At 36.3% G+C, this 26,523-nt stretch overlaps 1 long non-coding RNA gene across 2 annotated transcripts in view; it reads right to left on the reverse strand.

Annotated features, from left to right (window-relative positions):
• The window catches only part of LOC138703648 (uncharacterized), a 380,530-nt gene that overhangs the window by 126,062 nt on the left and 227,945 nt on the right, over positions 1-26,523 (reverse strand). For both annotated transcript variants that reach the window (XR_011333224.1, XR_011333223.1), the window contains one exon: positions 19,873-19,926. This is a non-coding gene — a long non-coding RNA (uncharacterized lncRNA). The remainder of the gene's footprint in view (positions 1-19,872; positions 19,927-26,523) is intronic.

Below are 26,523 nucleotides of genomic sequence, written 5' to 3' on the forward strand. Positions count from 1 at the left end.
GCATCACAAATCATCCTGAGCTGCCGCATCACAATATTTAACGCGTAAATAAAAATTCTATTAAAATTTATAAATAATTTTCTCCATAAACTGCCGCTTTATTATGAAATTATTATTAACTGGGGAAGCTAAGCTTTTTAGCTTACATTGACGCTACGCCACTGGTATGTATGTATGTATGTATGTATGTATGTATGTATGTATGTATGTATGTATGTATGTATGTATGTATGTGTGTGTATGTGATGTAATGTATGTATTTATTCACACTGCAATGGGTATATACCCGGTGGCAGTGGTAACTAATTACACTCAATAATGACAATTAGTAATAAACACAACTAATAAAACACAATAATTAATAATAACGATAACTAATAATAATAATTAATTAATAACTAGATTAAAATTAATAATACTATAATTTAATGGCTAACATGGATAAAACATAGGGTAATAAAGGTAACAAATGTTACTATTTAAAACATCAGCATTAAAAACGGGAACTGTATTTAGGCTATAGAGATACATTATTATTAAAATTTCCTCTAGACCTATAACTGCGTCATCTTCTATCAAAGAAATAACTGCTAGATCCAAGTTGTCAGCCAGCTTGACTTAGAACGTCGCAATGACACTGTTATAAAAACCATTCGACGCTGTATACCGTAAGCGTCAACAGAATTTCACGCACGTTTAATCAGATCCGTGGCTCTTGGAAACCACTGCTTCAGTGAGACTTCACCACTGCAAATAAGACTAATTAAGTGTTGTCAATAGGCTTTACATCACTAACCAAGGGACAAACCAAACATTGTGAAATCCTATGAACAACATAAAGTAAATAAAAGTTCTCTTCTGGCTGAATTTTCTTTGTCCAACGTTACGCAGGTAACGTTTGACGAGCTGAAAGCCTGTGCAGCATAGAAATCCATGCTTAATTCATATTTGTCTACGTCCGCAATTTCAACGAATCGTGCTGGCAATTCGCAGCTAAAAATACATCCAGTGAATAATGCTGTTTCATCGATTTCAGCAAGCGTGTCACATAGCTCTAACGTTTTGTTTCTCGCCTTAGACTTTGAAAACATGCGTTAGAAATGTGACGTGCTCTTGCTTCGAATAGAAAATTTTGTACTTTGTTAGGGGAGAGTTGGGTAGTATCGGACAACGGGTAATATCGGGCAGTGAGTTTCTTTCATCTACCACCAGACGATAGTACCTGAATGACATGGTTACGTTTCTGTGATGTCGCATACAGAAACGTAACCATGTTATTCAGGTACTACCATCTGGTGGTTGATGAAAGAAACGCACTCGATGTCCGATACTACCCAACTCTCCCCTAATATTTGAGGAGAAATATTCGCTGCGGCGCCGGGGATCGAACCCGGGTCCTTGGTTCTACGTACCAAGCGCTCTGACCACTGAGCTACGCCGAATTCAATCCACAGCACCGGATCTAACTCTCCTCCTTCAATGTTTCCCTTCGTGGCTTGATTCCAAATTAGGCATACATGTTGACGCATATGTCCAATGTCAACTTCCATTATACTAGGAGCGCACTCGGTTGAGTGACTTGTTTGGCCGGGAATCCGCAGTTAAGTGCACAGTAATCTGTACAGACATATGCACTGCTAGCTGTTATTGCAGATATTATTTCTGTAAGGACAAATTAATAAATCTATAAAATTTGTACTTTATGTTTTGTTGTTATACAGGGACATCACTTTATTTTTACCAACATTTTTAACATTAACCTGGCTATACTCGGAAACACTGTTGCCCCCTTCCATTACAGGAGTTTGATGTTACTACTGCAATATGTAAACAAATCATTTTACTAGGTATAGGAGGAGAGAAAAGTAGTGTATCCATTTATGTTGTAGGGAAATACGATATTACGATTTTCAGTTTGATCATCACTTTTACGAAATTTATCAAAATACAGTAGAGTAGTAACATTTTTTTTTCAAAAACTCAACTTTTTAGGCGGCTATGTTCGTTATGTAATGTCTACTTTATTTAGCATATTAATTATTGATGTTAACATACAATATAGAGAGTGCATTTAAATTGAGGGGCTCATAAGTAAAGGGCTGTAAGTGCACTTAAGTTACTTTTGAGAAAATGGGGTTTACATATTTAAGCTTTCGTAAAACAGGTGAAATTTTTATTTAAATTTTAACGTGTGATGCGATTAAAATATCCCTTTGCCACTAAACTTTTAGATACTTTTGCTTACACTGGATGCACTTAACTCATGTTATTACAAATGTCACTAGCATTCCTTTGCTTCTAGCCACCTCAATTCAAAAAAAGCTAATCTGAGTTTTTAAACAAGTTGCTGAAAATGGTTGCCGTTCATTACAATGCAGGCTTCAATTCTTTACGCATATTATTAAAACATTTTGAAGCATATTCTCTGAAATTTAATTTATCGTTTGTTCAATATAATTTTTTAGTACGATATTATATTCTTCTATAGAAAATGCAACCATATTTCTGAAACACACTATACACTGCAGTGTTTACTTCACTGCTTGAAGACTTCGAATGCAACAGCGGCCGTAAGTTTGTGTGTCTGACGGGAGCAAGGACATTAGTGAAGGGGTGAGAGTGAAGTACATTCAGAAATGCAGGTACAATAAAAATGCAAGTAAAAATAAAATGATGTCCCTGTATTAGGCTATGCTTCGTAAGAGCTATAAAAGACTTCAGATTACTGGATCAAATTCCAAATAGTGGAATAAGAAATCACCTCAATATACAGGGTGTTACATACAAACTAAAGTAATATAGAGACGATTGGATAAACCACATAGAGAGAATGCAAGGGAACAAGGTTACAAAGAAGCCGAGACGGGAGATGACCGTGGCAAGAAACTATGAAGCCGGGACAGATAATCTAAACCAATGGTTCTCAATATTATTATGATGTACCGTCAACGCGGGCTACTAGGACCCTTAAGATGTTACTTGAACCCAGAAGAAAAAATGTTTACTTACTATTGGAGTAACTTAGGTGAAATTATTTGTACAGATGAAAGTTTGCAGAGAAAAAACCACAACTTTCGACATCAAACTGTTATTTTACATCGACGAAAACATTTTTTTCTTCTGGGTTCAAGTAACACCTTAATTGTCAAAGTAGCCCGCGTTGCCGGTACCAAAGTACATATGATATTTCCGTGCAGGAAATCTGCGTTATCATAATTATGATGAAGGATGGATAGAACAGAGAAAAATTCCGTCGGATTCCGACACTGCAACTTGTACAGTCGATCAGTCCTAGTGAAATGGAGGAGTACACGAGAGCGGAATAAGCAGACCTGATTTTCGAATACGGATGAGCCAATGGGAACAGTAGACAAGCACACAGATTGTATCGGGCTAAGTACCCACGTGGGAGACATCCGGCCCATAGCATTTCTCCACGATTGTTCCAAAAGTTAAGGGAAGAAGGGCACGTGGTGACAAATTACAATTCCATTTCCACACAACTATTTTTGCTTATAACTTTCGACTCAGTCATTTCCGGACCATGGTTCCTCATCTCAAATTGATACATTACCCTTCGCCATCATCCCTGAAAGTTTGTATAGTCGCGACGCTGTTATTCCCGGCGTGACTCCTCCTCTTTGCTTACTTCTTAGGAAGTGAAGGCTCTCTAAAGTCTAGGTATTTACTATCGTTCGCCATTTTTGTTCTTTCGTTACCGAGCTACCATACGAGGAATCTATTTGCCACATCGTTAAACATTATCATGTCGTAGCTCCTATGATAATAAATTAAACGCACTGTAATTCAGCAAATAATTGAGCAGCAAATAACGTCCTCGTGTGCTTTCTGCGAACGCCAACGAAAGAGCCAAAATGGCCGGCGATTATATTAAGTATTTATCGAGCCTTAAGAAATGATGAAAGAGTAATGGAACGGAGAAAAATTCTCTCCGGCGCCGGGATTTGAACCTGGGTTTTCAGCTCTACGTGCTGATACTTTATCCACTGAGCCACACCGGATACCACCCCGGCGTCGGACAGAATCGTCTCAGATTAAGCTCCAACTCTTGGGTTCCCTCTAGTGGCCGCCCTCTGCACTACGTCATAGATGTCTATGAACGTAGGACCGAAGTCCACACATGTGCCGAGGTGCACTCGTTATGAGTGACTAGTTGGCCGGGATCCGACGGAATAAGCGCCGTCTTAAATCACGAAGTGATTTACGCATATCATATGTATCATTTTAATGTACCGAAGTACATATGCTATTTCCATGCAGATATTCCCGGCGCCGGAGAGAATTTTTCTCCGTTCCATTACTCTTTCATCGTATGATGACGCAGAATATCTGCATGGAAATATCATATGTACTTCGGTACATTAAAATAATATACTTAAGAAATGAATAACGTCTTCCTCAGCGAATCACAAGACGCACACGTTTAAATGTAGCCGACCTGCAACGCGATTGGCTGCCGGAAATTAGAGCGACGGGACTATAACACCAATTCGGAGACTTTTGTATACAAGACTGTGCTATAACCCTAACATACTCCTGTAAAATGGAGAGTCAATGATAATAATAATAATAATAATAATAATAATAATAATAATAATAATAATAATAATAATAATAATAATAATGAGGAAGTTTAATAATTTCGTTTGGAATTTTAACCATTTAATATCCTATTAAGCAACTTCAATGTCTCGGATGTAAGGAAATGTAAGCGACACTATTGTTCTTGTGTAATGAAAGTTTAGCCCAAACAAATAATGCAATGCACTTTATTTTCATTGTGCTGTTTGCTGTATTTTGGAAATTAATGAAGCTCAGGCAATTTGGTTCCTCGTGTTTGTTGTCGACACCTAAACAAACATTGCTACGTGACCAAACAGACTAACGACCAAAGCTGCCTAAAACCCCCGTCTCGCCTCCGAAGAAGAGGATTCCCTCGAGAAATCTTGATCGCCAGATGCGATTACGCTAGTCTCTGGAGGCCCATTCGCTTCTTATTCTCTGTTTCACGCCACACACATTCCCTGCATCCATGATCACTTTCCTTCAGTTTCCGATCCAGAAGTTCCCCCTTTGTTCGCGCCATGTTTAGATGGCACTCTGGGTCACGTTAATGAATCGTGACAGGGTTAACAATAGAAGAGGCGGATATTCACTTTTCGGTTTCTCAGTAGATTAGAAACGGAGTTGACCATGTGCAACAGTTTGGATCCTCTGGTCGTTAACTCAACATTAGGATAGAAATTTTGTTACAAGTTCTCATACTAATTTATTATTATTATTATTATTATTATTATTATTATTATTATTATTATTATTGTCATCATCATCATGAATATTCATTTTAAACACTTGTGTGCCATTTATATGATACTAGTGGCTTGTGCAGCAAATGCTGCAAACTAAGTTCATTAGACGTTCAAATAAACATTTTTCAGATTTATTTTCAATGAAGAATACCAGACATTCGGAAAGTTATTTGCTTCCATAACAATGAAAGATACTCTCTCTCGAGCCAATACTGAAGAGAACCACGCATATAAATATCTACACCACACCGCCATTAAATATATGAAAAAGACCCGACCCCACTTGATTAATAATTATAAAAATATTTGATTTCTAATAATATTATTATCTTACGTAAGTTTTATAGCTTTCAGTAACATGTATTATATAGCCGCCACTCAGTAAAATATAGAAATCAAAATCTAATTTAAGTTATTCTCTACATCTACTTATATAACCCCAAAAGTTTCACTTTCATATCATCAATATAGCATTAATATGTATAATTAATGAAAAATAGTCACATCATGGCATTAACTACAATAATATTTCCTTTCTAATGGTAATAATATCATCAAACCACCTCAAGTTTTGTAGTTTTTAATATCCAATACACAGCTGTACCCAGAAAATTACACACCACAGAATCGAACCTGTAAATTATTTTTAGTAAGTTAAGTTTTTAATAACCAATTTAATTTGAGCTCTAAATATGTCAGCATTCTTGCAGATCATGTCCTTCGTGTAATATTGTTTACTGTAGTATGTGTTTTGTTTTATTCTGAAATGCAATACGGCCGACTTGATGCTCGCTTCGCTTCTCCTTTACAAAAAAGCGAAGGGAATATCAAGTCGGCCGTGAATGCTATTAGCTAGTTCTCAAAACTGACGACAGATGGATTTTGGAAAATAGGAAAATTACGTTTAAAAATTGACATTTCACTGAAAACTACTATTTTTCCGAAAAACTTTGAGTTCCAAGCTTCAAAATGAGAGGTCATTTATTAAAATCCGTCCAGCCGTTTTCCCGTAATTTCCATTACCAGTTCAAATTATATATATAATATATATGATATATATATATATGTATATATATATATATATATATATTCGTAAACACTTAAGAAATGAAGCATTTCAAACTTGGAGAAACCATACCTTCCGTGGTAAAGGGGTTATTGTTTATAGTGATCTCCCCAAGACTAACTCATGGGTAAGCAATCGAAAGGGCCTACCTTCCTCAGAATGGACTAATGCTTTAAAAATGTCAAGCAATATTTCGGCGGTTCGCGCAATACCGGGCAGAACTCTAAGCACAACCCGCTGCCGACATCCAGGCTGTAGTGAGCTTGAAACGCTTGGACACGTGCTTGGACAATGCCCCAAAGGCGAGCTGCTGATCAATGCTAGACATCATCGTGTACGACATGCTTTGGCGACATCGTTAAAAAACTTTAAATTGGGAGATTAATGAGGAAGTACATTGTGTATCATCAGATGGTTCTTTCAGACGGGCAGACAGTATTGCTATTAACGGACGCTTAAAACGGGCTCTTGTTCTTGACCCTACTATCCGTTTCGAAAGAAACCTAAATCAGGGCACCGAAGTTGATATTGAGAAGAAGTCTATATATGAACCTTGTCTGCCTTATCTTTCTCAAAAGTAAACGTCCCTCTTAAACAATGGTCTGTCATTGGTTTGCTGTTTGGCAGTAGAGGTTCTATTACAAAACTCACATGGAATTTTCTTAAGGAACTTCACATTCCTTTTGATTATGTAATGTCTGTCCTTATAAATATTATCAAGGATTCTCTTCAAATATTACATCATCACCTCTATTTCAATTAATTCATTTATATTTGTCTTCAACAAATAATTTTCTTTTTTCTTTAATGTTTCAAATATCACATTATATTGTACATGTTTATTCACTACCATTGTGATCACTCAAATTCCTTGCGCTGATGTCTTTAATGAATAAACAAAAATATATATTTCTCTCAACATATTCGCTCCTGCTGACCCTTCACATTTCTGTTTCGGGTCAGCATTCCCTTACACTATTTACAGCTTAAAACAGACGATTCGTGACTTTAATACCTGCTATTAACTATGTCTTTCATGTCCTTTCACTTTCACTTATCCTTCCTTCTGATTTATTACACTTTATTAAACTCCTTTATATCTCTTATTCTCAGCTACACTAATAGCTATTTATACTAATTTTTTCATTCAACATCACTCCCAGCTAATGACGTTATAGTTACTTACCTAGACGCATAGCGAGCGCTGCTGTGCGGTACAAAATTGAAACCTTCGCGCATCGTCATCATTGTGGCAAGTGTGGCATAGAGATGGGTCGGAGTCGTTCATTGATGCGAGCTAGCTCTTTGACTCCCGCTCCTTTTGAGGAGTCGTTCATTGAGAGTCGTTCAAAAGAGCGGAGCGGTACAGTGCCCTCCCTCTTTCTCAACCAGCTCGCTCCTAGTGATCACTCATCCCACTCTTCACCACCGCACCGCTCCGACTCTTCTACGATAACTGCAGACGGGTTGTTAACTGTATGACATAGTACACATGCTTCTCAATAGATGCCATTGCAATAGACATTCGAATCGGTTTGCATCGGTCTGTGAATGCGGAGAAAAGCTTCTTGTACACGTACTACTGTACATGGAAACTTACCTTGTACACGTACTACTGTACGTGTACAAGGTAAGTTTCCATGTTATCCCAGAGGGAGAGAGCCCATTTACATTACTTACGCTATTTTACGAACCAGTAACAATCGTGAAGTATCGGTATGTAGTATAAACAGATCAATTAAAAACGGTTATGAAAGTGTTGGTAAACGGGGACGTCGCTAGGGGGGTGCGAAAGGGTGCGCAAGCACCCCATAAAAAATCGGAGCACCCCTTTCCACACTCCAAAGGGCAACTTATTAACAAAATACTAGGCATAAATTATTTTGAAGAACAAAAACAAACAAACAATTTCTTGGATGTGAAAAAACTGCGTCCCATAGTGTATCGTAATGGATTGAATAATAATAATAATAATAATAATAATAATAATAATAATAATAATAAACAGATGTATAGTATGCGCGCAAGTGCATGAAAGAACATTTTGAATTTTTTATGTACCACATTTTTACAGCTCGCACCCCATTTTTAAATCTCGCACCCCATCCGCACCTCCCTTGCTCTGATCCTGGCGACGTTACTGTTGGTAAAGTAGTATAAATAGCAATTATGAAAGTGTACAATGGTACATAAAAACGGCTAATGTGCAAACATGATCTATTTAGCAATAAGGAGAACAGAAACACGACAATAGGCAACGTTTAAACGTGTCTGCATTGAAGCGCATGACCACACTGACAGACGTGCTGCGTATCGTTGTGATCAGGGATTATATACAGCTGTAAAGGAGCTGTGGAGCGCTGTGCTGTTGTGGAGGGAGCGGAGCGTTGGGAGTGAGCCAGAAGCAAGAGAGCGAGGTGAAGTTGCCTTGCTCTCCCAAGAGTAGGGAGCGAAATGCAATGAACGACTCGCTCTTTTGTAAGGAGGGAGCGGAGAGCCGCTCCAGAGCGGGAGTCGTTCATTCGAAACGACTCGCTCATGAGCGGCCCATCACTAGTGTGGCATTTAACAGGCGGTTGTGATAGTGATTGGGAGTGTATCCAGTGTGCATTTGATGAATCTATCATAATGATGCATTTTTGTAAGTCTTGTAACTGCACAAATCTCTTCAGGAAAGGCTACAGCATCACTTTCTATGCGTAAATAACGATATTTAAATGTATTTAATAGTTTAACGTTCAATTAATGCAGGCAATAAATAGCAGTTTCATGTAGATTGAATTATTCTGTCAGCTTACACTAAAACTATTTCGGCAAACATATTGCTGATATTTTAAAAATATGATAGAGGCATTATAGTAAAATATGTGTTATTTCTAGCTTTCCCTCTAAAAAAAAAGCAGAATTATTGTTCCGATTGCTATCTGCCATTAGAAGAGATAATTTTATTCGAACAAATTATCACAACACAAATAAGTATTCTGAACATTTCACAGAAGATTGCTTCTGAAAATCAAATGGAAAAAATGGAAGATGACGTACTTTCATCTCTCTTTAATTTTCCAGAACTTTACTGGACCAAGTCTATGGTAACATTGGTAACCTGATTTCAGGTAACTTTTTTCTATTTTTTTTTACACCTTAACAACCATCTTCTTTTAATAAGAATTATTTGTAGCTATTCACAATTTGGGTAGGAAGATTTAGGAATCAATTTATTGTTCTTAACGAAGAGCTCATCTGCCGAAAACTATATTTAATCACGCACCCGAGTGAAGGAAGAAAAGTGCTTGGGGGAGCTGTGAAAAAATGAGAAGTAAAGCAAAGTTTCGAAGTGGAATGGAACGGAATACCATTTTACAGAGTTTGCATAGCTCTCAGTATTTTCAGTTCTTTTTCTCCGGTTTGTTTTTTCCTCGGACATGACTGTGCATAAAATTCTTGTGGTTAAGTCGCGCGTGGGTGTCGGGATAAGTGGTGAGCACTTTGCTAAGACAATGCCATGAATTTTTATGCCTTTATCTTCCCGGGATTCTGTTTATGACGCTGAGATATTAGCAGTCCTTATATTTTACTGCACAACTTTTTATTGCCTTTCTACCTGCATAAGCAAGGGGTGGCATTTGTGTTGAAATAAGAGCAACTGTGTGGTTCGAAATATGTAGCATGAGTGAACTATTGTTGTGGAAGTTAAGTATTTCAAGGCGGTTTAATTAAAGGGCTCCTGCAAAAGGAGGTAGCTCCACTTTTGCAAAGTTATGTGGGAGGGGGGAAATTCTAAAAATTCGAATTTTAACTGAGCTTCTTTTCTTTATCAGAGAATGTCGTAGCTACCTAAGAGTTTCATTTTATCACTCACACATTTATTACTTACTGGCTTTTAAGGAACCCGGAGGTATATTGCCGCCCTCACATAAGCCCTCCATCGGTCCCTATCCTGAGCAAGATTAATCAATTCTCTACCATCATATCCCACTTCCCTCAAATCCATTTTAATATTATTTTCCCATCTACGTCTCAGCCTCCCTAAAGGTCTTTTTCTTTCCGGCCTCCCAACTAACACTCTATATGCATTTCTGGATTCGCCCATACGTGCTACATGCCCTGCCCATCTCAAACGTCTGGATTTAATGTTCCTAATTATGTGAGTTGAAGAATACAATGCGTGCAGTTCTGTATTGTGTAACTTTCTCCATTCTCCTGTAACTTCATCCCTCTTAGACCCAAATATTTTCCTAAGATCCTTATTCTCAAATACCCTTAACCTATGTTCCTTTCTCAAAGTGAGAGTCCAAGTTTCACAAACATAAGGAACAACCGGTAATATAACTGTTTTATAAATTCTAACTTTCAGATATTTTTACAGCAGACTAGATGATAAAAGCTTCTCAACCGAATAATAACTCGCATTTCCCATATTTATTCTGTGTTTAATTTCCTCCCGAGTATCATTTATATTTGTTACTGTTGCTCCAAGATATTTGAACTTCTCCACCTCTTCAAAAGATAAATTTCCAATTTTTATATTTCCATTTCGTACAATATTCTCGTCATGAGACATAATCATATACTTTGTCTTTTCGGGATTTACTTCCAACACTATCGCTCTACTTGCTTCAACAAGAATTTCCGCGTTTTCCCTAATTGTTTGTGGATTTTCTCCTAACATATTCACGTCATCCGAATAGACAAGCAGCTGATGTAACCAATTCAATTCCAAACACTCTCTGTTATCCTGGACTTTCCTAATGGCATACTTTAGAGCAAAGTTAAAAAGTAAAGGTGATAGTGCATCTCCTTGCTTTAGCCCACAGCGAATTGGAAACGCATCTGACAGAAACTGATCTATCCGAACTCTGCTGTACGTTTCACCGAGATACATTTTAATTAATCGAACTAGTTTTTGGGAATACCAAATTCAATAAGAATAATAAAAATTCTCTCTTAACCGAGTCATATGCCTTTTTGAAATCTATGAATAACTGATGCACTGTACCCTTATACTCCCATTTTTTCTCCATTATCTGTCGAATACAAAAAATCTGATCAATAGTCGATCTATTACGCCTAAAATCACACTGATGATCCCCAATAATTTCATCTACGTACGGAGTTAATCTTCTCAAAAGAATATTTGACAAAATTTTGTACGACGTAAACAAAAGTGATATTCCTCGAAAGTTACTACAGTTAGTCTTGTCCCTCTTCTTAAAGATAGGTACGATTATGGACTCCTTCCATTGTTCTGGTACAATTTCCTTTTCACAAATAGCAAGTACAAGCTTATACATTTCTTTAGATAATGCGCTTCCACCCTCTTGTATTAATTCTGCTGGAATTTGATCGATACCTGGAGACTTATAATTTTTCAGATTTTCTATCACAATTTCGACTTCAGAAAGTGTGGGTTCGGGTATAAATGGCTCAGCAGTTTGTATTTCAATTTCGTCCCGATCATTTCTATTTGGCCTATGTATATTTAGTAGTTGTCCAAAATAGTTTTTCCATCTGTTCAGGATTGAATGACGATCTGCAAGCAAGTCACCATTCTCATCCTTGATCACGTTTACCCTTGCCTGATATCCATTCTTGAATTCCTTTATGTCCTTATATAAATCTTTAATGTCACCTATTTATTACAATCAGTAATTTAGAGGTGTAAAATATAAACAAATAATGGTGCTACTCCCTTTTTTCAATTAAATTGGATATAATTAGCCACATTTTGCACTGAACACACGTATATTGTGCGAATATCATACCACCCACTCACTCACTCACTCACTCACTCACTCACTCACTCACTCACTCACTCACTCACTCACTCACTCACTCACTCACTCACTCACTCACTCACTCACTCACTCACTCACTCACTCACTCACTCACTCACTCACTCACTCACTCACTCACTCACTCACTCACTCACTCACTCACTCACTCACACAAAGTGAACCGTAAGTAGTTGTCATTAATTTCAAGAGGTTACTCTTTGCTTTCTTTACTCTGTTCAGTACTTCTTGATCTACTCTTCCATCACTAGTTATTATTGTTCCCAAATATTTAAAGCTTTCCACTCTCTCCAGATTTTGTCCTTCACATTCAATATTAAATTCTGTTCCCTGTCTGGCTTCCTTAGGCCCGATTGTATAAACCATTTGAGGGGCTTAGAACAAAAAGCAGGTAAGTGACATTATTAAAAAAAATTAGATAAGTGCGTGTTGTGATAGCCCAAAATGATGTTTCTTTGGGATAAAATCAGGTAAGTGATCACACTGTGCAGTGCTGCTATATGGGCATCATTTCACCAGACTAGTGTATAATATTTCATTGCATGTAGAACTTTAACTGTAATTTCCTCAAAACTAGGTTTCTGTCACTTACCTGCTTTTTGTTCTAAGCCCCTTATTTAATCTTAGATCAGAGGTTAAATTGATCCTTGTTTCAGCTGAACTTGGAATTTTGTGTTGTATAAAGTCTAATCTGAGATTAATTTGTCTCAAACTAAAGTCAACTTTGACTGAAGAAATTTCTCCAATTAAGTTAGATGATCCAAGTTCAGTTCTTCCTTTTCTGCTTGAAATATTCGAGTGACAGATTGTGCAAATAAAATATCCATTATTATTAATATTAATAGATATTTTAGGCACATTTATATATATTTATTTCAATTTCTTGCCTTAATACACAAACATTCTTATATTTTATAAGGCTCTATCGTGTTCAGCAGTATAAAATAACATAACCTATAATTATATTATGTTTATAACAACCATTAATTATTAATGGATAAGATAGGTACATTCATAAATGTTCAATTAACTGTATTACTAAACGAAAATGCCACGAAAATTGTCGTTTTATAAAGCTTTATTATGTTTAGCAGTATGAAACACCATAACATGATAACAACTTGGAGAACAGTCAACTTTCTTCTTATTGTCAGCCATTATTTACATTGCACGAAAAAACCAGTGTCTCCAACAGAGTGTAATACGGAAAGTCGCCAAAAAGTAATTGTAAAGTCGCTAGATTTCTCATTATCAACAAAGAAAGATTACATTTTGTCACTATGGGGTGCTAAAAAGGTCACTAAATACCTATTTAAGCAATATAAAAGTTAAAAGAAATTGTTGTTGAAAAAGAGTTAAAGTCGCTTAGATTGGTAACACTGAACAAAACTGTTTAACATGGTCCGCGCATCACGTATTTCACCTGTTTATGCGATGTTGCCAAATCCTTTTCACGTGAACTTAGATTGCATTTGAACCAAGGTAATTTGATCGCAGAAAAGTTTTATACAATAGAAGAAGTGTCTGAACTCGGTTCACTTTTCGATCTTCGATCAAAGTTGATCTTTAGTCAGGGAGTTTTATACAATTAGGCCTTAGAGATCCACATTACTTTACTCTTGTTGACATTAATGCGCATCCCTTTTCTCGGTAACTCTTCGTTCCGTTCCAGCAGCATGTGTTGTAGCCTTTCAGATGTTTCTCCTATTAATATTATATCATCCGCATAGATTAACATTTGTAGATATACTGGTCTTAATCTTCAATTTCCCACTTTAGTTCTGTGTGTCCTACGCTCACATATTTTAATTATTTCATCCATAAATATAATGAAGAGAAGCCGGCTTAGACTGCCTCCTTGTTTAACTCCTGTCTCCATTCTGAATTCTTTTGATAATTCCCCGTCCGTTCTTACTATTAATGCCATTTCCTGTTGGTAAGTAATTTCCTAATAAATGACATAACATGTCTTCATCAAATTTCCGATTGATTGTTCGAAACTGATGACGTTCAGGGCTATCCTCTTTTGGTTTTAACAATTTAACCTGGTCATTGTTCTTTCTAGTGTTGTATAAATCGTCGTTTGCTTCTCCTAATCTCTAATAACGTCGGTACATCATATAACATTTTTGTACTATTTGACCGAAAGCACGAATTAGAATTTAGAAATCTTCTCACTATTCGTCAGCTGCCACAAGGGACAAAAAGTACTTATCCATATAAATGTTTACAAGTTCATCGAACCATTAATTTTGTTTTGACAATGAAACTCCTACAAGTACATAGTTGCAAATACATTTTGTGTTGGTGGAAATATACCTAGTTTTAGAGAGGCAAGTGTTACAAAAAAAGTAAAGAATGCTAATGAACTTGGTTTCATTTCGAATATAGGTGATGCTTCAGGAGAGCAATTGATCCTGTCAATGCAGCTAAAGTTACAATCGGAATAATAGATGTAGTATTCCAAGCCTCTTAAACACATCTTTCACGAAGAGAGTAGCGGTACCTCTTGCTCCAACCAGAAGTCCGATTAGTTCAAGTTCTTCTAGCTGGTACTTTTGGACGTAATATGGAATGGTAGGATTGTAGATATTCTTTTTTCCTTATCCACTTCTCCTGGCTGTTCCTCATTCGTTTCGAAACGCACAGTGGGATCAATTATGAATCCAGATCTTGTAGATTCCTTGAAAGCTATAATATCTATGCGCCGTGTACTGCCAGTGACGGAGAGACCATGTACTTCTTCAAAGGTGTTGTAATCGGCATCTTTAAGTGCAGTGGCTATAATTGATCGTACTTGGTGGTGTCTAGCGTTTCGCAGACCTTCGCCGTGCGGACAGGATCCCAGGACGTATGCAAGAGTTTCAACTGTAACAGTTCCTTGTCTTCGGAATATTTAGACTCAATTTAATTCCATTTAAACTGCCCTCTGACTTGTTCATGCATAGTAAAATGTAAGTGAACTACCTTAGCTCGATGAACACTGAAAGTGACGAATTGTATACAGAAAGGGATTGTACTGTGACCAGTTCCCTCGCGTGACGTCATTGCTATAGTCTTTGTGTTAATATGATTCATGTGTTTTGGGTCTAAAAATTCGCTCTCTAGTGCCAACATTCCTCGCTTTGTATTGCTATGGGGTATGTGTAGTAATGCATTATTTTTATTCTGTTGTAGCTTCGATGAGGAATGTGGTCGTATAATGCACGATTCTCTTTCACATTAGCGACCCGATGCCGATGGATGCAAATAACTGTAAATATTGCATACAACCCGGCACATTTTGTGTCATAGAATTAAAATATTCAAGAGAGCGACTGTATTGTGGTGCGTGCGTGTGTGTGTGTGTGAGAGAGAGAGAGAGAGAGAGAGAGAGAGAGAGAGAGAGAGAGGGTGGGGAGACTGATAGACCTGAGGACGGACACACAATATATTTGAAATTCATATTGGGAAAGAAGTCATAGGTCTATTAACAATGTTTTCCTAAATTGTATTTTCATTAGCCAATAGACTGTTCATCGTTACATTGACATGTAATCATAAAATTATCCATCGTTGTGGAGTAACGGTTAACATGCCTGATCGTTAAACGAGCGGGCTCGAATTCAAATCCTGTTTGGGACAAGTTCTTTTTTCCGAGGTTTCCCGCTCAACCACGTGAATCATAATTCCTGATTTCTTGGAATGTTCTGTTCCTTCTTCATTTAAAGATTCGGCGACAGTTTGCTAGCATTATGAGCTGACTTTTGTAATTTCGGAACTGAACTTGATTGGATTACCTTTTGAATTATAAAAAGAAAATCGAATATATTACATACGATTCTTAGACATTTCATTGTATAAAATTGTCAAGGGACCGCGCGAAAACTTCGAATTATTCATAGTTTGGAATTAAATAGTTCAAATTAAATAAGTTCAACTGCATTATTATTATAATAATAATAATAATAATAATAATAATAATAATAATAATAATAATAATTATTATTATTATTGATCAAATCCACAAACAATTAGGGAAAACACGGAAATTGTACTTGAAGCAAGTAAAACGATAGGTTTGGAAATAAATCCCGCAAAGACAAAGTATATGATTCTGTCTCGTGACCAGAATATTGTACGAAATGGAAATATAAAAGTTGTAAATTTATCTTTTCAAGAGATGGAAAAATTCAAATATCTTGGAGCAACAGTAACAAATATAAATGACACTCGGGAGGAAATTAAACGCAGAATAAATATTGGAAATGCCTGTTATTATTCGGTTGGGAAGATTTTGTCATGTAGTCTGTTCTGTATGGTTGTGAAACTTGGACTGTCACTTTGAGAGAGGAACAGAGGTTAAGGATATTCGAGAATATGGTGCTTAGGAAAATATTTGGGGCTAAGAGGGATGAAGTCACAAGGGAATGGAGAAAGTTACACAACGCAGAACTGCACGCATTGTATTCTTCACCAGACGTAATTAAGAACATTAAATCCAGAAGTTTGAGATGGGCAGGGCATGTAGCACGTATGGGCAAATCCAGAAATTCATAGGCTATAGAGTGTTAGTTGGGAGGCCGGAGGGAAAAAGACCTGTGGGGAGGCCAAAACGTAGGTGGGAGGATAATATTGAAATGGATCTGAGGGAGATGAGATATGATTGTAAAGACTGGATTAATCTTGCTTAGGATAGGGACCGATGGCGGGCTTATGTGAGGGCGGCAATGAACTTCCGGTTTCCTTAAAAACCTTAAGTAAGTATTATTTTTCTTGAATTCTATAGTTAGAAATTAAAAGTAAATTTGTCGTGAGATGGATTCATACATTGGCCATGGGCTGGTTTATAGTCTGTGCTTTTATTAATTGAAATTCAAAATTGTTGGAATTTTTTTTGTATCAAGAATCATCTCTAAAAATGTTTGCAGTTATCTCTCTTCTGTCCCACTGCTGATGGTTTGTTTGCACAAGGAAATCTATGCAGATCTTTGAAGTGGATTCATACTTTATTCAAACAAATATTCTCGTCTGCTCTGTACATTTTCTCCGTATACTTAGCAATCCGTCTACAGAATTCTGATCTGTACACAGGAAATTGCCTAGAGCGTTTGGCCGCCCTTAAACTCTTTTATTTCCGTGTATAATATTTTTATTGAGTCTATTTAACGAGCTGGACGTAATATGTACAATCCATATCATCGTTACCAGATTCCTGAGTATTGCTACAGCATCCTCAATAATTCTTCTTAGTACTCTCGAAACTTTTAGCTGGATTCTAAAGGAAACGAATTTGTATGACTTGATTCTCCCCTTCTTCCTGTTCCTCTTTATTATTATTATTATTATTATTATTATTATTATTATTATTATTATTATTATTATTATCACTATTATTATTATTATTATTGTTGTCATTAATATTATTATTATTATTGTTGTCTTTAATATTATCATTATTATTTTCATTATCATTATTATCATTATCATTATCATTATTATTACTATTACTATTATCATTATCATTATTATTACTATTATCATTATTATCATCATTATCATTATTATTATAATCATTATCATTATTATTGTTATTATTATTATTATCATTATTATTATTCTTATTGTTATTATTATTCTTATTCTTCTTCTTCTTCTTCTTCTTCTTATTATTATTATTATTATTATTATTATTATTATTTGCAGATATTTCTCTAGATATGGGTAGGTCAAGAACCACCAAAGCCACCGGCGTGGCTCAGTCGGTTAAGGCGCTTGCCTGCCGGTCTGAAGTTGCGCTCGGGCGCGGGTTCGATCCCAGCTTGGGCTGATTACCTGGTTGGGTTTTTTCCGAGGTTTTCCCCAACCGCAAGGTGAATGCCAGGTAATCTATGGCGAATCCTCGGCCTCATCTCGCCAAATAACATCTCGCTCTCACCAATCACCTCGTAGTTGATACAGCGTCGTTATAACCAACAAAAAAAAAAACACCAATAAGTTTGGGAAAAGGACTAGCAACTCTAATAGGCACGATAATGCAATTTTCTCTTTTTTACTTGCCAACTCACTGATTGATTGATTGATTGATTGATTGACTTATCTATTTATTTATTTATTTTGGTGTAGTTAAGGCCATCAGGGCTTCTCTTCCACACCACCAGAAATACAAATACAATAATAGAAATAAAAAGAAAAAATCACACTATAAACAAAATCAAGCCACACAAAAATATACAAAGGTTGCAATCACACAAACTGTAGATGAGTGATCAAGTATCGTAATTAATTGTATCCTAACTAATTAACTAACATAAACAAGAAACTTGCAATTTTAATCTAGAGTAAAAAAAAAAAACACAAATCAACACTTCTAGCAATAACCTAAAAAGCATTAAACAAGACAAAATTTTTTAATTTAATTTTGAATTGTGATAAAGTCCGGAAGTCCCTAACGTCATTAGGTAATGAATTCCAGAGGCGTGGTATTTCTACAGTGTAGGACGATGCGTATAAAGACGTTCTGTGTTGAGGTATAGAAAGAAGTGTTTGATGCCGGTTTCGAAGAGTTGTAAGAAATTGAAAGCGCGGTAACAGATAATTCGGAGTAGAAGTATGCATGATTCTAAACAGAAGAGACCGCGATGTGGAGGGTAGCTGCGAATATATTGAATAAGCAGTCGTGGACAGTCGATAAGGGGTGTCCTCCAGCTTGGGGGGGGTTGGGCGAAGGCTAACAACCCATCACCGTAAAAAAACAGCTTGTTACGAAACCATATAATAAGTTGCACAGGATAGGGACCGATGGCGGACTTACGTGAGTGCGGCAATGAACCTGTGGGTTCCTTAAAAGCCATTGTAAGTAAATAAGATACGTACTAGAAACTGTGGCAGTGTGTAGAGTGCATTGTATTTTAGAACAGTTTAGCTACAAGAAAATGATTAATTTTGAATTAGTTTTATCAATGATGCCTAACGAGAAATTATCTACAGTAATCTCATTAGAGGTTTTGATTTATCTAGAGAAAATCAAAACTCGAGTGCGATTTAATTGACTATTACACGATTAGAAGAAAATATAAAGATTAGAAGAAATAAAGCATCACAATAGAATATTAATTGACTTACAAAATACTAAACTGTCTTCATATGTATTATTGTACCATCTCATCATTACAAATATTCTGCTAGGTGGCAGTAGTGTTTTATGATGAGCTATTCTCTTGTTACCAGTTTTGCCAACTATACAATCTTCACTCAACTCTATGGTCGATTACTAGTCAAGAAGGCTTTGTTTATTCAGTTTAGTTTTTATTAAAACAGTTGAATTCCACTTCAATTATCAATATGTACATGAAACTATCTCTGATGCGTGGCTATCCACAATCTCATACAGCAGAAGCTATAACATAATTTAAATAATATAAACAAGATAAATTATAGAAAGATTTTAATTAAGGATGATAATTAATTGTACCTTTTAGGTACAATGTTGACAAACAAGGAAACAAATGCTAGGGAGGTGATAAAATTGTAGGATAAGCAGCCATAATTGGTTGAAACACGTCGTTCCGTACCGTTTTATTGGTTAAAAATAGTATGACATTGTAAAAGTGTAATAGTCTATCTAATGTCACGTTGAAAAGGAAAGAAAAAAAAACAGGCTTCCTGCTAATCCAGACAATGCATGAAAACATAAGATACATACCTGTCCAGAATAGATGTTTGCCATGTACGAAGGGAAATCAGGGAAATAATGTTCCTGTAACAAAAAGAAGATTTATATTATTTTTATTTAAAATAATCATATGATGTGATCGTTTTATAACATTAAAATTGTTCATGGATATAAATAATTTTAAACGTGGTGCATTTTCCAGTTATTGGGACAAATTTAAAACTTACTTAAGGAAAAATGACACTTTCATAGCGCTGTCAGTTCACAATATTTGATAGGACAACCGACCACAAAAGGGGAAGAAGTTGCCGACGCGACGAGAGAAATTAGGAGAGAGTCGGGTAGTATCGGACAGTGCGTTTCTTTCATCTACCACCATATGGTAGTACTTGAATGACATGGTTACGTTTCTCTATGCGACATCACAGAAACGTAACCATGTCAATCATGTACTATCATCGTGTGGTAGATGAAAGAAACTCTCTGTCCGATATTACCCGATGTCCGATACTACCCGACTCTCCCCTATATTTACATACAGACTTACTGCCTTGCTGAAAGGAAACTAGCGAAACGAGTTTATTGTAATTTGAATAATCACTCCATGCATAAAGATGAGAAATTTAATTTCATAAAGTTGTGATAGACACATTCTTCAATGTTCATATTGTTCGGAGATATGCATACCAAAGAGATGATGTAGTTGATTAAGAACATGAAGGGTGTAAACGATACTTACTTACTTATAAATAACTTTTAAGGAACCCGCAGGTTCATTGCCGCCCTCACATAAGCCCGCCATCGGTCCCTATCCTGTGCAAGATTAATCCAGTCTCTATCATCATATCCCACCTGCTTCAAATCCATCTTAATAATTTCCTCCCATCTACGTTTCGGCCTCCCCAAAGGTCTTTTTCCCTCCGGTCTTCCAACTAACACTCTACATGCATTTCTAGATTCGCCCATACGTGCTACATGCCCTGCCCATCTCAAACGTCTGGATTTAATGTTCCTTATTATGTCAGATGAAGAATATAATGCATGCAGTTCTGCGTTGTGTAACTTTCTCCATTCTCCTGTAACTTCATCCCTCTTAGCTCCAAATATTTTCCTAAGGACCTTATTCTCAAACACTCTTAATCTCTGTTCCTCTGTCAAAGTGAGAGTCAAAGTTTCACATCCATGCAGAACAACCGGTAATATAACTGTTTTATAAATTCTAACTTGAAAAGTTTGGGAGAAAACTATGAACTTTCCACCGATATGGTATTATACATTTTTGTTACATACAACATGAGCTATTCGGTCTGAAAATCTGCAGGTTTATTTCACTTCCACCCTGTATAGCCTAGGCGAATAGAACGCATAGTGGGGCAATGTGAGACTAATGCTTACAAATAACTTTTAAGAAACCCGTAGGTTCATTGCCGCCCTCACATAAGCCCGCCATCGGTCCCTATCCTGTGCAAGATTAATTCAGTCCCTATCATCATATCCCACCTCCCTCAAATTTATTTTAATACTATCCTCCCATCTACGTCTCGGCCTCCCAAAAGGTCTCTTTCCCTACGGTCTCCCAACTAACACACTATATGCATTTCTAGATTCGCCCATAAGTGCTATATGCCCTGCCCATCTCAAACGTCTGGATTTAATGTTCCTAATTATGTCAGATGAAGAATAGAATGCTGCGTTGTGTAACTTCCTCCATTCTCCTGTAACTTCATCCCTCTTAGCCCCAAATATTTTGGCTTAAAATAGTGGTTTTTACATTAAATTTACTGGAAAACAGTCCAGGCTGTTGAAATACTCCAGAGAGATAAATTATCAACAATTCCGGGCAAACTGGGAATTTCAATGAAAAAGTCTTTTCAGAAATATTTGTTTATTATTCGTGTAAGATATAGATAACGTTGTAAAATTAAATATTTTTTTACAAGTTTTATGGGCATTGAATCTAAATGGTCTTGGCTAGGTAATAGTACAATCTAGTATATACAGTCACGAAGCTTGAGTTGATGAGGGTACTAGGAACAATACACTGTGCCGGTACTGTTTCACATTATCTGTGATGAGGCGATAATAGCGATCCTAGTGGTTAGCAACTACCTATGGATGCATATTTACTACGTATTGAGCTTCGTGACTGTATATACTGGACTGTGATAATAGGTACTGTTTTGTTCCCATGAAGTTTGTACCACTTACTCATAGAGAGATCAACTGTTAATATATATTTTGTGCGAGATCGTGCGTATTTGCTTGTTTTCCGCACAGAACCAATACGCGGTAAGTGTGAAATACCACATTCAGTATTCCCAACGTAACACACATAACAATTTCCCTCTTCTTACCGCTTAAGCGTGACATTCATTTTACTGCTTTAGGCTTTTAACATATTATTTTTAGAGACGTTTAACATAGTAATAATTATAAATTGGAAACTTACCACTGCAATTTCATCTAAATTGCAATGTTAATTATTGTTTTTAAATATTTGCAAAAATTAAGTAAAGTCTACTACTCCACGAAACTTATTGCATTCCTGATACAAGTAACATTAAGGAAGCCGTGAAAAAATCAACAAGATTCCAGATGCCGATGTTATTACTGCAATATGTTATATAAATAATATTGTTAAAATATTAAAATGAAAAATAAATCATTACATAACCTTACCGTTTGTTTTAAGTTCGCATTTATAGACTGGGGGGAAAAAAGACAGACGTATATCACGGCCTGCTGGAGTATAGTAAACACAGAAAACATTTTATAGCAACAATGTTGAAGAAAGATATTTTGGTTTTCCGAAGTTGCCGTCATTAAACAGAAACCAACATGGAGATTTCATTGCAACTAATTAGAAATTCGTCTTTCAGGTATGTAATAAACGATCTTCGCACAAAATAATGTACGATACACGAGCGGTATGTTTGTTTTCATGTTCTCGGAAATTAAAAAACTCAACTACGTTTCGCTTTTTCAATCTTTACCTCGAACATGAAAACGTCAACATACCGCTCTTGTAACGTATATTACTATTTCAAGGAGCTATTGTTGAAGTTTTTTGAGAGTTTGCGCTGTTAATTCCAGAGCTCCAGGGTCAAGAAAGCATTTACTTTGTACTATATTATTTCTGTTATTTATTTTCAATAGTTTAGATTAATAACAATCAATCTTACAGTTCAAGTGAATATTTTCACTTAGAAAAATCACAGTTGTTTTGAAACTAGAAAAATGGAGGACATTAACTCATCTGTGACAAAATGTCTGTAACAACCGTGACATGGGAGAAACAGCTATAAAATATTTACCGATTTTGGTTTTGTGTACTGTGGCTGCCATGAGATTTGCATAGCTTTCACGTGGAATATCTTTTTGCTTGAGGCAGAGACCTGAGTTTTACACCTTTTTTTTTATTAATAAGGTGTGAAGTGAGTTCACAAATCTTGTAACATCCGTGACGTCCACACCTGTGGAGTAACGGTCAGCGCGTCTGGCCGCAAAACCAGGTGGCCCGGGTTCGAATCCCGGTCGGGGCAAGTTACCTGGTTGAGGTTTTTTTCCGGGGTTTTCCCTCAACCCAATACGAGCAAATGCTGGGTAACTTTCGGTGCTGGACCCCGGACTCATTTCACCGGCATTATCACCTTCATTTCATTCAGACGCTAAATAACCTAGATGTTGATACAGTGTCGTAAAATAATAAAAAAAAAACATCCGTGACGGAACCTTTTCTTTATTTTCTGCAATAATAATACATTTTATTCAACAACATTTTTTCTGTAAAATAACACTGATCTTATAAATTGGTTTTTATAATAAAAGTTGACGAAAGTAATTTAATTTTCGATGTATAGAGTTTGAAAATAGTAAGAATGTAATTCCCGTGACAACTGGAATGGCTGTTATTCCCTATTAGATTTTCTATCGATATAGACAGAAATCACTACCCTACTCGAAATAATTACGATTAAGAGAGTGTTAACGCTTGGGAGAAAACTATGAAATTTCCACCAATTTCCACCAATACTTTTTTGTTACATACAACATGAGCTATTCGGTCTGAAAATCTGCAGGGTTATTTCAGTTCCACCCTGTATAGCCTAGGCCAGCGTTTCTCAAACTTTTTTGAAGTGGGGACCATTTTTTTACGTCATAACAGTTCCGCGGACCACCTTACTCTTGTTCCCTCCGAAAGTAAATTTATAATTTTTGTAGCACATTTTAATATCAGTATACTTACATTTTAAATTAGAATTAATTGATTAAAATTAATTTAATTCAATTAATTTTATATTAGTATTAGCTAATTAAGTTAATGTTAATAGAAGAAAATTCATTTTCGTTTTTTTTTTTAATAATTCAAGGCTATTAGAGTTTGGATAATTTTTAACTTATTAACTACGAGTAAAAGAAATAAATAAATGTTGGAACTCACATTAATGAGATGAATGAGCTTGTCGATTCTTAAACGGTTGTTCTGGGCCTAGATATATTTGAATGACTAGATATTTCTTTAATGACACTAGAATCATTGATATTAATATCTTCACACAGCTTCTGAACTATTGGCAGTGCCTAAATGAAGTCTATCATCACGTGCCTTTCTTTTGAAAGATCTGGATCGAAGTTTTTCATTATGTATAATGGTTATTATTTAACAGAGACATAGACAACTACTAGCGTGTACCATATAAGAAAGATTTAAAGTCATAAATACATGAAAAGGTTCGGTACTTTAGTCCTCTGTAATGAATTCGGGTGGTCTCTGGCTGGGTTACAGGTGCAGCACCAGAAGTGCAGGGAAAAGATGGCGAGAAACATCACGTTCATAGTGCTTTAAATCCCTCTTTTGTTGCTGCAAGTATAGCGGGAAATCGACAGACGGGTAGGGTGATAAATTTCATAAAATGTCAGTACTGGGAGAAAAAGTGAAAGCGATTGCCATGTTTAATTTACAATCTCTGAAATTTTTAGCTATAATGTAATACGCAATTCGTTTGAATTTTATTTTTTCTTTTGTCTTTTTTGAAGAACCACAAGGGCAGACCTCGAGGACCACAGGTGGTCCGCGGACCATAGTTTGAGAAACGCTGGCCTAGGCAAATAGAACGCATAGTGGGGCAATGTGAGACTAATACATGAATAGGCCTACATCCCGAGTACAGAACTCGAAAAGGCAGTCAGCCAGTCAGCCAGCTTATATTATGAATTAGACTTGCATGCACTTAATTGAGGCTTCAAAGAAGGCTCACGCCTCAATAAAGTTGGAATTGGCAGTTAATTCGAATCTATACCTCAAGGACGATGCACAGAGAACTCATACAGGAGGGGGGGTGAGTGGAGCCGTAATTGATTGCTCTAGTAAATAGCGTGACATGCATTGTAAGCTAGATGAGGCAGGTGTCTCTGCAGCCAATAAACGTGATGGCTAAGAGCTGGGTTCGATTTCCTGTGAGGATACGAAGTTTCTTTCCTCTCCAGAATCTCCACCCCCTTCTAGAAGAAGAGGAACTTCGGAACTCTCAAGAGACTAGAACTCGAAACTAAGAGCTTATTTTCTTCTCATGTCTTTGCTACACGCGCGAGAGGTTCTTCTCTTTTACATCTTTTTGAATCGCGGTCTTTTCAATACCTTAATTTCTCTTTGAAGTGTAGCCTATTACTTGAAGGGTTCACAGCACACAAGGAGCAACTGCACTTTTCTTGTGAATGGAGTTCCGTGTATGCTTTCAAATGAAAGGTATGAAGCTTTCAGTGCTAGAAATAAATTCCCATCTCAAAGACCAAAGTAATAATTAAAGAGTTATTTACTAATAGAACTGAAGTTGCATGAACTTAATAAAATATGCTTAGGGGAGAGTCGGGTAGTATCGGACATCGGGTAATATCGGACAGTGCGTTTCTTTCATCTACCACCATATGGTAGTACCTGAATGACATGGTTACGTTTCTCTATGCGACATCATAGAAACGTAACCATGTCAATCAAGTACTATCATCGTGTGGTAGATGAAAGAAACTCACTGTCCGATATTACCCGATGTCCGATACTACCCGACTCTCCCCTGAAATAGAAAAATAAGGAAATAAGATGAAATACGATAATTCTTACTTCAAAATACACAAGCAAATACAGAGTGAGTTTTAAATGTGGGGAAAAAACTTCAGGAGAAGGAAAAAGGAAGGTCATATAAACATATGTCTGAAAACAAAAGTTTTTCATTGTACAGGGTCAGTTAAAAGTCCCGCAGCACCTAAATAACTTTTGAAGCATATGGTTCAGTGACACGAAACTTGGTATGTAAGGATAACTATATACTAAGAACTCAATAATGGTATTACCGAGTTTTTTCTACTTCCGGTTTAACCGGAAGTAACTCCAACTCTCTTATTTTAAATGGAACACCCAATATATTATTTAATTTTTGAATACCGTATTTGCTCGCGTAATTTTCGCCCCCGCGTATTTTGCGCACCCTAATTTTTAAGGGATTATTTTTAACTTTATTTTTGCTCCGTGTATTTTGCGCACACATATTACGTCAATATTTTTTTCAGTGTAGTAGGGATTTTCCTTCCCTACAGTCCATCGTCGCCAACCCTTTTTAATATTTATATGAATGACATTATTCAAAAATGGAAACTCATTATTAACCCAGGCATAAAAATAAACAG

The sequence above is a fragment of the Periplaneta americana genome, chromosome 7 (genome assembly GCF_040183065.1).
Source record: "Periplaneta americana isolate PAMFEO1 chromosome 7, P.americana_PAMFEO1_priV1, whole genome shotgun sequence".
Classification (NCBI taxonomy): domain Eukaryota; kingdom Metazoa; phylum Arthropoda; class Insecta; order Blattodea; family Blattidae; genus Periplaneta; species Periplaneta americana.